At 32.5% G+C, this 15,488-nt stretch overlaps 1 protein-coding gene and 1 long non-coding RNA gene across 21 annotated transcripts in view; one reads left to right on the top strand and one right to left on the bottom strand.

Moving 5' to 3' along the window:
- LOC138701496 (protein bric-a-brac 1-like) overlaps window positions 1-15,488 on the top strand; it is a 354,692-nt gene that overhangs the window by 219,730 nt on the left and 119,474 nt on the right. The window lies entirely within an intron of this gene.
- LOC138701495 (uncharacterized) lies at window positions 911-6,998 on the bottom strand. 2 transcript variants are annotated; one of them, XR_011332606.1, is made up of 5 exons: window positions 5,361-6,998; window positions 5,118-5,260; window positions 4,623-4,745; window positions 4,189-4,396; window positions 911-3,957 (listed from the first exon to the last, which is right to left on the bottom strand). It is a non-coding gene; the product is annotated as an uncharacterized lncRNA (long non-coding RNA). The 2 variants fall into 2 exon arrangements; XR_011332607.1 differs by lacking the exon at window positions 4,189-4,396 and having other exon boundaries at window positions 5,361-6,994.

The raw sequence follows: 15,488 nt of genomic DNA on the forward strand, positions 1-15,488 counted from the left end.
AACGGGATCCCTGCCTTCCCGGAACGCTTTAACCAGAGCCTTCTTTAGTTACAAGCCGGAGCCATACGTCGGCAACACTGTAATTAACTGTCACCCGGAGGTCGACCATACAGGACACGTGTTTGTGCTAATGCCGATTTTCAATGTAAATTAATGTTACAATATAAGTGTGTGTGTCGATGGAATTATGTTCGCGGTCGTACCAAACATTAATTGTTGATGTATTATATAGTGAGGATCACGTAAGTTCAGTTACCAAACAGCAAATATTTCCGCCTTGTCAGTGTTGCCAACTGTTACCAGATATCACCACATGTAGTAAAATCACGATCCTATGTACTGAATGACTTCTTTACTCACCGTACTTTACCTTAATGTTGGAAGGTTATTCTAAATAGTTTCAATAATAATGAGAAATGTATTGCTATGTTCTATTCTTTTATTCCTTTACATTATTATTAGTATTAGCATTAATAAGTTACTATACGTAAATATACAACAAAGTATAGTATATAATATTCAAGAATCAAATCTGTTCCAAGACCAATTAAATTATTGTCACTTCACTTCAAAGATTCCAGCGTACATATACTGTACTTCCTAAAGGTAGATAAATTAATAACCAATTGACTTTTGGTTGGAATTCGAATGAACTTCTGATTATCTTTTGAAATTAGTAAGGAAATGGATAATACAACTAGGCTAAAACTGAAATAATAATAAATCAACTTACAAAAATAATTTTGGTCCCTAAAAGCCATAAGTAATTTCACTTCTAGATACCTTTTTAAAGATTTCATTTGTTTGTAAATTGCTTAATAATGTTACACTTACACTTATTATTTCTGCAACTCCACGTCTGTCATTGAAAAAATGTATGATACATAACTGTGAAGTCTCTTTTTGGCTCTTGTGTCCTAAATTTAAATAAGAAAAAACAAATGATTCAAGAAATGTGAGCTGGTGAAAATTAAATACTCAATTAATAAAACAATTACTACCAAAAGAGTATTTTATTAATTCTATACAAAAGATGGATTACACAGAACAGATGGCCAGAAATCATAGATTTATACACAACATACAGCATGAAACGATCATCAAAAAATGCTTTTTGTACACAATAACATCTTTCAAACGAAGTGAAATAGCCAATAAGTTCAATAAATATTATGCTAATAAGTAATAACTATAATTAATAATTATCTACAAGCTGTAAAAGGGAATAAAATAGTATATTGTTGAAATTAGGGGGTTATGGTTTATTACGTGTATTTATAATTTTAATTACTTTTTCTACATTTAATTATATTTTAATTTCTATTAGATTAGTTGGTGGTGTGGTTGTTAGTTTTATCTGTGTACGTCAGACTATTAAGGAAAAACTGAAAGAAATATTAAATCTACAATCTACTTTATATAACAATATTTAATCAAGAACTGAATATTACTATTAATTTAATAACATAAGACCCAAAACATCTCCAAGTCCAGACAATACACATGCTGATTTTCTTAAACATGTTGGCAAACAAGCAAACTCACTACTTTTATCTTGTAATCTCATCTGAAATACAATATCTGTCTGGAGAAAATCTATCATAACATCAATTTTGAAAAGCAATTATTCAACTAATATCTTTTCGAGTTATCGACAGATACCACTTACTAGTATGATAGCCAAAATTATGGAAGAGATGATTTCATAGATTGAATTGGTTCCTGGAATCTAGTAACTAACTTTCATCTTATTGAGTTGACTTTAGAGAATTGCATTCAACAAATGGACAGATTTTAAATTTTAGTCAAGATATTAAAGATATTTTAAACAGAAAACAAAACACCTTAACAATTTTAATTTATTTTCAAGGATCATATGGCTCTGTAGATATAAATCACTTAAGAAATTGCAAACTTAGGGTGTCCATGATAAAGTGTTACACTGGGCCTGTGACTTGATTATTTGATTCATTGTCACAAATATGTAAATAGAGACAGATTCATCTGGGCTTCCCACATTGTTGTTTTCAGGAATACATTTTCCAACATTAATGTCGATGGTCTAACTAAAGAAATAGATCTTATGATAATCTCATCATTTGCAGATAATATGGTTCTCTAGAACAAAAAATCACAGTCCACAAATATTAATAAACTGAGCCAAAATCCCAACAGACTTTTTGACTCTACTTGGAGAACTCAAACTTGCTCAATTAAGGGAAACTTTACTAATAAAACACAATCCCAAGTTATTTCAAAATGAATAGTATATAAGTTAACTTTAACAGATGATGTTAAGAAATGTGATACTTCTCCAGACATTTTAAAAATCATTAGAAACGATAAATGATCTGGTCAGTGAGTGACTACATACAGTATTTTTTTATAGATGGATCCTGTTTACCAAGCCATAGATGTAGTGGTGTTGTAGTACAATACCAGTATATTCCCTTTTACAGGGAATTATATTCAAACACTTGTTTGCCCCATTTTAACCGTGACAACGCTTTTTAGTTTTTTAAACATTCTGGTTATTGTATTGTGTTTGTGTTTATTGAAAGATTTTAGATAAGGGCGCAAATAGCCATAGTAGCTGACGCGCCCTTTTTAAACGCCACTAACTAACTAACTAACTAACTAACTAACTAACTAACTAACTAACTTCAAACACTGACTAATTTAGATAGTGAAAATTTAGATACACTTTCAAGCTTACAAAATCTCCAGTATCGACTTCATAAATCTGAGAAGGCTGTCATACTATCAGATTCAAAATCAGATATTCTTGCTGCAGTATTGGACGTAACAGCATGAAATCTCAATATTTTACAGTGTTTTAATATTTTAAGCAAAATGGTCGAATTACATCGACGACTGGTACTTCCGTGGATCCATGAACTTTATGGAGTGGGAGGTAATGAGGTAGCTGAAAGGTAGCAAAATTACTGTAAGGTTAGCTATACCTGCATCTTACCACACTGTTAAAAGAATAACAAGATCAGAACATGACAATGTGGTAACAAAAATCGGAATGATTCTAAAGCAAATGAAAAAATTGCAATAGGCCATCCGGCATCCACTCCACGATGGAGGAAAATCCTCAGAAGAAACCAACTAATCAGACCAAATGGGGGATCCAAACTACCCTCGAGTGCAGCTCTGAATTTGCAGGCCAACGAGTCTACCGACTAAGCTACATTGGTGGCTCCACTAAAAATATGAAGTACATGGCACTCAGATTATTAAATTGACAAACCTAAACAATTATTCATCAGTTAAGCTATAAAATATAATACATAGCAAGCAAGTTAATTCAATTTAAAAGTATAAACAATTCAATCAGTTGAAATATACAGAAATTGATAATAAATATCATGCAAATTACTTCACATTACAAGCATAAACAATTCATCACTTGTGGTATACAGCCTACTATTTAATTTACAGCACATACAATTCATCAGTTAAGCTATAGGCCTACAGTCTACTATTCAATTTACAGCATATATAATTCATCAATTAAGCGAAACAAAAATATAGTACAATACATAGTAAAAATAATACACCTAATTTAATAACTGAACTTCTATGAAAATCTACAGTGGCAGTACTCATATTATCACAGGCCATGATTGTCTCAAATATTTACAAAGAACTGATATTTCAGAATCTCCCCATGCCATTTCTGAAATCTCAATGAAGATATGGATCATTGTCTTGACTGTTTAACTTTACACAGCTTTCAATCATCTGGTTAAATATTGGAGTGCAAGATAACAAATGACATCAACTGCTGAACACTTGGTATCAATCAACCAACAACTTCATTACATTAAAGGGGAAAAAAAACTGAAAGAATTAATTGTATATAGACACAACACATAAGACAAGGCCGCTTCAGAACAGTAATTGGCAAGGCTCTGTTGTTTTAGGATTCTTATGTAGATTCAATTTCACCTGAAAGAAAAAAGTAGCATCTATAAGTATGCCTAATCATGAGAAATAAGAGAAACGGTTGCAATAGTAGTAGTGGTGGTGGTGGTAGTACTAATGATAATAATGATAATAATAATAATAATGACTGTAAAGTGTGGAAATTAATATTGCAATGTAATATCAAAAGGTGATTTCACACTATCAACTCTTATCATTTAGTACAACAAATCTATTATATTCAGTTGCAATCACCAGTAGCTGTTCTTTCCTCCATTTTGTTGTTGGCTGATTTTTCACAAGTCTGCTATGATATGCAGCACTATCCATGACAATAACGCATTGCCCTAATGTTCTCAGGTCAACAACTGTGTTTGCACCCACTTCTCAACTACAGGGCTATTCATAGCACTATGGTAGTCCTGACTTTTTTTTCAATTGCATGAAAAAATTAAATCAGCACCTGCAATAAAAATTATACCTGGGCATATAATTACGTCACATGAATTCACAGCATTTAAATAAAGAAAATAAAACATAACATAACATAACATGACATGACATGAGATCCTCTTTGGTGAAAGGCTTTCCCACGTTTTTATTTAGTCACCAATTTTTATATTTTTGTACCCTGATTTAAAAAATTACTCTTGCCAAATTTATGTAAAATATAAATCAATATAACTTACCGAGTATAAATCCACCTTTCGTTCCGGCATCTAATCTTCCACCCTCATTTGTTGGTCTACGAATAACACCATTCATGTCACTGGAAACTTCACCTGGTTTATTTCATGAATAAGTGGGTGATCCTACTTAAAAAAACAGAGAGAGAAAAGCAATTCACATTGACACTCTAAGAGACACAAAAATTTTAAAGACAGGAAAACCGTTCAAGAATTTTATAACTAGCCTCTAGTTATAATATGAAACTATTAATTGCAAAACATGTTGTTCCCACCTGAATTCATTACTAGTAGCCTATATTAATTGCAATTTCATATTCCACATAAGTGTTAACCTATTTGTTAGTAAAAAATTCAATCACTCATGTCTCACAATACATTGAAATTTAGCATTCATAAAAATCCAAGTCTCATCCAAGAATACTACGGGTTTAGGGTTCTCACGCTCCACATTTCTTATTTATTCTCTTAAAAATGAATAACATCACTTTCTCGTACATGTGTATAAGGATCCCCTTTGCTCCATAGAAATTTCATCTCTTTCAAAATTTTTTTCACCGATGATAAGGATACTCTAAATAAATATGTTTCATAATCATCATTCATATGTTCCAGAACTTTTGCTGCTGTTAGTACTTCCCCTGTAACAGTAAATGAAAATTATGCCATATTTTTATACATATGACTAATATTAGAATTACATTGCATAAATCAACACAATAATTCCTGTAACTTCCCTACCTTTATGTAACTTGTCATAAATAAATCTCGCAATTGCATCTTTCGTAAAATCATCAGCATCAGTCACTGGATGTTTACGTAGTCTATGTTTTCCTGGTGTCACAAGTGGGGTCCCCTTCTGTGAATTTATCACTTTCGTGGCTGTAGTAAAACCAAGCTGTAATAACAAACAATAACATAACACTTCTAAAAATTGTTATGTCATAAAATTCATGCATGATACCAACATTTACAGCTATATGAATAGAAAATGATCAACATGTTAGGTTGGATCTACGATAGGTTTAAGTAGGCTAATATTTAGGTAATTCTCCAGAAAAGCTACATCAAAGAAGGCATAATTTTATTTTGTTTAATTAATTTCTGTGATATTTACATAGTGATGAACACGTGGTTTTAGTGCACAGCCACAAATACTTTCAGCACAAAAATCCTTTGACACTTACCTGTATATTCTAATGCATTGTTGTAGTCCCTCCCTCAAAAGTGTTACTAATTACCAATATAACATGCGAGAGGTCCAGGACGAAGAGAAATGGTTAGTTTCCCAGTAGTGCGTCCTCGTCCTCTCGAGTGTTATATCTTAACAAGTACGTTGGGTGAGGTAGCTTTTCTGAAGAAACACCATATTTAATATTACTTAGACCAGTCATGAATAAATTATTCAGCCAGAGTCAACGTTCCTATGCTTTATAGAGTATGTTATATAGTTATTATATAAAATTGAATTATTTTTAAGCACCATAACAGTCCAACATTCATGTAATATTTGCTGCAATATCAAGTTAATAATTACAATATGACTTGTATTTTCTTCGGCCGATGTGGCATGTAAATTGTGATCTGAACGGTTAATTTAATACCAAAAGAGAAAACTGGAAATTTACTTTCGTGCTGTTTGATTACTTGTTCGTCTAATTTGTAAATGTATTTAAGCTATCACCTACTGCAGTATTACAGTATCTTAAATGTATTTAGTTTGGCAATATGAAAATCACTGACTTGATTAAACATGTAGGCCTAACCTAAAAATTTGTTTTGTTTGACCACAATCATGAAATTATTAGTGCAAACTCCTAAAACTGAATACCACTTTGAAATGTATGCTTAAGAATACTTACTCCTAATAATTGCCCTATTCTGGTTGTAATTGCTGTCTCCGTTAGCATAATTCCTTCTTCATTATCTTCTTTCTTCAACTCATTATACACGTGAACTACAGATTTCTGAAGCGTACTCTGAATGCCACACATTTTCTTCCTTGGAGGAGTCACTGCAACACTATATTTTTTTTTTTGACATAGTAATAAAAATCTAAACACGAAAGAAATTCATTAAAATTTGAAATAATATTTCTATCCATTACCCACATGCATTATCACGCCCAAGTATATTATATTCATTCGTACTTATCTGACTATTCTTGAATTATAACCACAACGCAACACATAAAATAACTATTATGTATTAATATTAATACTAATATTAATTAATTATTAATAAGTTCGAATTTCACTATCTTCCAGTAACCGGCTGAGAAATCTAGTACAATTTTAATTTCATGGAACTCCAGTACCGGCAAATATTGTCGATATTTGCCTCAGCTGTCAACATACCGGTTACAAAATCACTACCATTTATAGTATTTGTCAGTATCGAAATTCGAAACGAAGTTGGCAAAAGAAAATTCAACCTTCAAACTAGAAAATCACCATAATCCACTAGCATTTGTAGTAATGGGGGAAAAATGGTTAGGTTTCACCCTTAGGGTATCAAGTTACCTGGTCTTCCCTATCGTGGTGGGAATATAATGGTGAAGCAGTGCGCAGTCTCGCCCGTTCTCCTACTACGTGATGACGTCACGCGGGAAGCATTACAGACTCTCTCGCAGCTTGCTAGCTTAGCTCAGCTCAGCTACGTATGGTTTTGGAAGTTGGGTAGGTTAATTGATTATGAATACCAAGAAACCAGAATCAAAAATGACATTTAATATTACTTGTTATTAACTAAATACACTAACTTTTATTAATTCTGTATGTTTAAAACATAAAACAATTTTAAGTAGTCTACAAGAGGTGAATAGCGTCATCCCATTATGAATTTAAAATAACAACACGCGTCGAAAAAATCTGAATCTAAATTTAAAAAATAATAATAAACAAGTTCACCAAAATTTAGATGTAACAATTCTTCAGTTCGTCTACAATAGCCCTACATATTATATTTAACAGTAAATAATTAAATTATTGAAACAGCATTATAATTTGTGAGATAAAAATAACTATAAAGCAACCTACTAAAATTAATTTTACATTACAGATGCAGTTTATGACAAAAGATATTTAAATTTATTTTACATTACACATGCAGTTTATGACAAATAATATTCAAATTGATTTTACATGACACATGCAGTTTATGACAAATAATATTCTAATTGATTTTATATTACACATGCAGTTTATGACAAATAATATTCAAATTGATTTTACATTACACATGCAGTTTATGACAAATAATATTCAAATTGATTTTACATTACACATGCAGTTTATGACAAATAATATTCAAATTGATTTTACATTACACATGCAGTTTATGACAAATAATATTCAAATTGATTTTACATTACACATGCAGTTTATGACAAATAATATTCAAATTGATTTTACATTACACATGCAGTTTATGACAAATAATATTCAAATTGATTTTACATTACACATGCAGTTTATGACAAATAATATTCAAATTGATTTTACATTACACATGCAGTTTATGACAAATAATATTCAAATTGATTTTACATTACACATGCAGTTTATGACAAATAATATTCAAATTGATTTTACATTACACATACAGTTTATGAAAAATAATATTTAAATTGATTTTATGTTGACACTAAGAAGGAATATCGATGATGTGATTGCAATATTGCAATATCTCGTACCCCAGTTTTATTAATAGTTCATATCGCAAAACTAGTTTAAAATAAATATTTAAAATTGTATTGAAAGGATTATATAAGCAATAATTGGTTATTCTCAGTTATTTTCAATTCACTTTATTGGCAAAGACGTAGTTTTGGTAAATTTACTGTGGTAATGCTCAAATGTCACTGTGCGATGTGAGTTATTCCAAGTACATCATCGATTTAAAAGTGCAATTATTATTCCATAAATTTCACTTCTTAACGTTAATTAATTTTGACATTTTTCGAAATAACTTCCTTTTGGAGTTTTCGAAACTTAGTTTTCGATTTACATCTCTCAATCTTATATATATCCTTGTTCGAGCTAGACACAGGATAACTTCATGTGGGATGGTAATTGTTTTGGGAAGCTCGCTCCGCTAGACTGTCATAGATTAATTTGCCCTCGGCAATAAAATTTCCAAGAATTTCTTCAAATTCTTTATTTAGAATTACAGTAGCCTGCAACAACTCTTCACTTGGACACAGTAGGTTTCCTATGGATATGAAACTCAACCAATCCCGTTACGTTTCCTGTCGTACTACCTACATTGGAATATTTGTCGCGGAATCTGTGAGCAACATAACCAGCTATGTATTTCAAGCCTTCTTGATTAATGTGGTCTCCGAAATACGATATTTCTGGCAAATCTGTCAACTCTACCATCTCAAGTTGATTGGGATCATATTGCGGATTAACAAACGAATCAGAGGCAATTTCTTCTGTTACATTTACACATACATCGTTCATGCTATTAACTATCTTGTTTGTATGTGCCAGAAAATGTTTCGAGAGACAAGAATCATCATTTCTTTCATCTTCATCGCATTCCTTTATAGGATTTACTAAGCACGATTCAGTGTTTTCCTTTGTGTGTTTGATTCGCTGTAAATATAGCTGAGGAATGTTTACCCATGGCATACCATTTGAATCTGTGCTTAAAATCCAAAGGAGAAGGATGGTCATTTGCCCCCCCCCCATTCCATGAATATAAGAAAAAAAATCTCTAGCACATCCTGATTCAAACGATAAGTTAGAATATATTCTATGTCATATTTAGATGCCATATATTCATACATTTGAATCAATGAGGATTTACTGAGTAAAATTCCTTTTGAAAGGGGATTAATGCTTTGTGTTTACCTACAGTCGTTGCCGATACTACAGGGGTAATATTATTTAACAAAGCAATTTGGTTTTCTTTGTCTACACCAAAAGCATTACAACCTGAATGGCAACCGTACTTTGATTTCGCATTAAATAAATCAAACCAGTCATTGAACAACTTGATTATTTCAGAACATTTTTTCCAGTCATTGCCTTCATCTTTATAGTAATCCTTTTCTCCACGATATTCGATGGCTTTAGAAACTGTATTAGAAAACAGTTGAGCAGCAGGCAAAACTCTTTGCCTTTCACTTCCTTTCAAGTCTAAATGATACCTTGTGAATTTATGGGCAATGGTAAGTTCTGTGTTCGAAGTAGTTAATAACATTTCGAGTGATGATTTGTCTATGGATTTACCATTGATATGGAATCCGTGATCCACAAAATGATTTCTTGCTAGTTTTAGGAGATGGGGAGCATCCGCAAACACGAATATTTTCAAGGAATCATCATAAGGGTGCTTCATAAAACAGTTCTTGTCATATCCAATATTTAAATCTGACCAGAACCTCATATTACCGGAACCCATATCACATGTCATAGCGACAACAATATATCCTGCATTGTACAGACTAGAGACAATGTCATTAATAATTCTGGGCTTCATTACTTGGTCAAAATCATAATAAACAGGTTGTTTCCAACGGCCAACTAAACCACGGGCCATTACAGTCTGACAACACCTATGAGGTCCCAATCTTTCTTGATTCTTCCCGTCAATACATATCTTGTTGGAAATATAAATTTCATCGAAAGTTAGAACTGTTCAACGTTTCAAGTCTGACCAAATGTTTAGATTTGACTTCCATTAAAAATATGACAGACAATAAACCTTGATCTAAATTAAAATTTGATGCCCAGCTCCTTAACGTAGAATGTGCTGACAAAGGAAAATTGTTTCTTCTCACATAGCGCTATGTCTTGGGGAGGACACTTTTTAAAGATATTGCAGTGGCAATATCTTCCGAAGACCACTGTACTTTCCTTCTTTCTTCGGTATTTATTATCTTCATTTGCACCGGTGTGAAGTTGTCTGTCAAATTATTATTTACGATTTCCATTTTTTTTTCTTTTCTTTATTAATGTCTTCCAACATGATTTCGTATTTCTTAGATAACTCTTCATACTTTACTTTCCAATTTTCATTTTCTTCCTCTAAAGCCACAATTTTTTTTTCTTAAGATATCAATTTCATCTAGACATAGCGCTTCGTTCGTTTGAGAATTGCTGAAAAAAACATTGTTTTAGAATTAGCTATATGTATTATATACACTACTATGAATCGCTCCATGCAGCTAAAAGAAAAATAGAGTTTAGAAAAAAATTGTGTCTAAGATCAATATTGAGTGATTATCATCTTCGAAATAATTTACTGTATGGTAAAATAAATATTTTACAATGAGTATTAACCCTAACATTATCAAGAATTTTTTTCTGACGTGGATTACCAAGAGTTAGCAAAAATTTCCCACCAAATTAAATTATGTATATTACTTAAAATACGTTTAATAAAGTTTCATACTAAAAAAAAACATCAGTTTTTCATTCCAGTGATTCTGCATATTCCTTTTAGTAAAATGCTCCTGCACACAATTTTAATATCTGAATATTTTTTACACAAATTAAGTCCACAATTTCCACATCTGACATTAATTTTCGTAATGTGAACGGCTTTCTTGTTGGCAGCTAGTACTTGAAATAGACCTTGATTCACCCCCACTAACCACTTCTGTATTATGTTCCTCACTACCACTTTCTTTCTTCAACTCCGCCGGTAAATCAATTTCCAATAGCACTATAATATCACTTTCATCCAAAACATTAAGGCTACTATTATCCACAAAACAACTCATGTCTATGTTCTGTATCCCTGAATACAACTAGATTTGAATAAACACCAATAAAGAAAGAACAAATTTACCAACTCAAGTTTCTACACTGCAAGTAAATGGTAAAGTGGAGAATTGAAACAGTAAACGACCTTAACGACATTATCAACAGTTACAACAATGGACAAAAATTACAGAATTCAAACTTGAAAATGTTTAAAAGTGTAGGTCATATGAAATGCCAAGGGTGGGTAAAATCTGTCCACTAACAAATACATCAAATTATTATCTGCTGTTTGAAATCTAAAACAGAACACATGTGTGTATACTTTATCATGTTAGAGACAAATAGAGTAAAGGTGAAAGCTGTCAGATTTCATTAATTCAAAAAAAATTAGAAAATAAAAAGGATGGGTAATTTTTTCCCAACCGTGATAATGCTAGGGTTAAGCGAGAAAATAATTATTTTATGCCCATTGATTGACGCTTTTCTTGCTCCTCTATTGACATTCGAGACAATCGAATCCTTCCATTTACTGAAGCCTTTTCTGTCTGAAATTTGTCAACACTTTATAAGACATGTAATTAAGTCCTTTTAGCTTAGAAAGTTTCCAAGAATTATGAGAAAATTATTCCCTTCTGCGGAGCAACTCATATATGTGAAAAATGTTAACAATATGATACACAGGAACATACCAGTTAATAGTTATAATTATATAATTGCTGTAATTACTCACGTTTCGTTATTTAGGCCTAATGCACTATCCTCTGATACATGTTCGTCTGAATTGGTTTTGAAGTGGCCTGAACAGTACATGAACTATTGGCAATGATGTCATGAATTTCTTTTCTCCTTCTCCGTTTTTCACATCTGTCCAATCTCAGATTATCTCTTGATTTTCGTTTCAAGCAAGACTGCGCCAGAGCTTTTGTGGGTACAGCGTCTACTTTCAGATTACGACTGTTTTTTTGGTTCATAATTTAGGAGTTTCTGCTTTAAAGTTACTTCGTAATTTGACTCCTCAAAATGAAGTGAACTTATTCGAGCTGAAACAACATTAAGTCTTAAGATTTTTATCCCCTTTCTTTTCCCTCAAAGCAATCAATGGAATAAGTCAGACAATAAGTTTAACATGAAAATATATTTTGCAAATGAGTTGCGAAGCAAATAAAATTTAGTAACATGCGAGAAAACTCACCGTGCTGTAAATTGACTTCATCCTCCCTTCTACAAGCATGCAACCATTGTCATGCCAAGTCTTCATTCTTCGGAAACCTATAATATTTTACGTCAGTTCCTTTTGTTTTTCGATTGTAACTCAAACAACCAGATACTGCACATCCAGGCATACTAATAGCATGTGTCACATTAATAGCATTACTGATACAAGAATAACATTCAATATAATATATATAAACAAAGAATTAACACCGTGCACGTACACACAACAGCTGTCTGTTTTGTTCCTCGAGCACTGCGGCGCGAATTAGCGCGCCGCTGCTGCTTCCCAAGTGACGATATGCGCAGTAGAAAACGAGTTTGAGTCGACCGTCTGCTACACCATTATATTCCCACCACGTTCCCTATAGTACGTCCGCTCAAATGAGAGCCACTTGCACCTACCTTGAGCGGGAGGCGTCAGGTGTTTCAGTCTTGAAGCATTGGTACGCCAGCGCTGTTGACAGATCTAAGTCGGTGCTCCGAGAACAAGTTCATATACTATTCGGTTTCAGACGAGTACGCAAGTATAATACAGTTAGCTCAGAACAAGGCAGAAGACCGTAAATGTATATTGTGGCTTTTGTGTTCCATACATTATGATTGTAGGCTATTTATAATGTGGCATTTTTGGAAAACGGATAATAACAATAGTCGTAGACGTAAATCCACACAATCGCCATTAGGACGAGGTAAGATTGTACAAGAGCAAACAGTGTTAATTATTATTTAGTATTTATACGTATTTTAAAGACGATGCTGGTAAGTGCCGAACAACATTGAAAAGTACCAGTGCCGCTACAGAAGTGACTCGCGCAACAAAAAACGTAGCCGTCATAGAAAAAGATGTAATTGACGAACTATCATAAAAATACGGCCATGTTGTACTACGACTCCCCCCCCCCCCCCCGAGCATTGTTTTCTCAATGCCATAGAATTCGTTTGTTCGGAACTGAAGAGAAATCTCCGGTCAGAAAATGCATTGGGAAATAAATCTGTTCAAGAAGTATGTGCTTAAATAGCAAATGTGACGGATGACATTAATAATAAAAAGCATTAGGTAAAGTATATCGAACATGTAAAGACAAAAGAAAGTGATTATCGCTCCTTAGAAGCTAGCTTGGAATCTTATGTAATTGATTTAAATAGTAACTCAACGGACTCTGAATAGAAGGTGTTCGAGTTTTAGTTCTGTATTATAAGACGCACACGAAGGTTCACTTTAGTTTTCACACAGGAGAGATGGCAACGCAGCGTTGTTTACATGAAACCTGTTCGGAGTCGCGTGCCTACTTGCTCCCTGCGGTAAGTGTGTCCAATCGCACGTTCCAAGTGGCTCGCATTTGAGCGGACGTACTATATAAACTAAATGCAGACAATAAATGAGAATAAAATGGTTGCAGTCTTTGGGAATTTGTACGGTTATTGATGACAAAGTAATTGACTATTCCACTAAATATTAAATATTGTATAACTACATTTTTATAGTCTTATTTGTGGTTTGTGTGTATCAGAATTCTAGTCAAATTGTTGGGTCTCGCCTGCTATATCAATAAAGTTACGCCGTTGGTTTTCAGATTCATTGTAAACAGTTGTTTTGTGATCCCATAAATTTGCAGTTTTGTTGAAGATTCGGAATGCCTGCTATACGTCAGAACTACCTATAATTTGAGGAGTGGATCAGAACAGCACGTTTGCACATCTCCTTTTTATGTTAGGTTAGGTTCTTTTCAAACTGAAATGACGAGTGAAGCGTACAGTTAAAGTTACTCTAACCTAACCTATCCTATCCTAACCTAACTTAACATAAAAAGGTTAGGTTAGGTTAGGTTAGGTTAGGTTAGAGTAACTTTAACTGTACGCTTCACTCGTCATTTCAGTTTGAAAAGAACCTAACCTAACATAAAAAGGAGATGTGCAAACGTGCTGTCCTGATCCACTCCTATAATTTGTAGATGCATATAATCACTTTGTTGGTTTTCAAGGTTTGTTAATATTATTTATTTTGTAATAAATTAGGTGTAAACATGTTTCTTTTCACTTCGTATTTTTTTAGAGGATTTAAAGTTCACTGAGTTTACGCTAATTGACACATGTACTTAATAGATAATGTTGCGTTTTGTTACGTATTATGTTGAAAATATGTTTTTTCATTTTTTCATAGATTTTTTTACTTGACTTAACTGTATTTACATCCTCATACTTTTATTATAATAGGTATGTCAATAGTTTCTTCTGTTTACATTTTATTTTAGGTCTATTTGCATAATTTACATTCTTAGCTTGTTTTCTGTAGTTATACTCGTATTTATTTAAAATTATATTTTAAAAAGTTTATAACAAATAATTTAGGTTAACAATATTGTTATGGTGACTGGCCAGGTTCAAACTAAAACTGGCTTCCTGGACATCTGAAATATTTATAGAAAAGCACGACATAATCACATGAAATTAAAATGCATATGCTATCCTACACCTTTCACGTCAGAGGTGAAACAATATTAAGCGACAAAACATTGTCAATTTACTAGCCACAAATTTGTTAACTGAATGGAACTTAAGAATACTGCGTAGTAACTTACGTCTTTATTGCATTATTGATTTTATTATTTTCGGTGCAAGGAATATCTTTTTTATATATTTATTTATTTACTTCGTACTATCAATAAAAACATGTTTTTTTTTGTAATTACTTTAAGTGGCAGCCTTTGTATGCAAGTACCCTACTTACGCCATATTCTGAAGTATAGCTAATTGATTGCAATAAAACACTATTTTCGAACCCGTAATAATTTACATCACTACTCTGAATCTTGATCTTACCTTTGTGCATGAAGTAATATTGAAAAAATACGCGTTACGTATAACGAAAGCAATGAGCAAACACAATATCACTTTAAAATCTCCCGCCTCCACTCTGCGTTGCCAAACCTACCCA

This window comes from Periplaneta americana, chromosome 6 (assembly GCF_040183065.1).
Source record: "Periplaneta americana isolate PAMFEO1 chromosome 6, P.americana_PAMFEO1_priV1, whole genome shotgun sequence".
NCBI lineage: Eukaryota > Metazoa > Arthropoda > Insecta > Blattodea > Blattidae > Periplaneta > Periplaneta americana.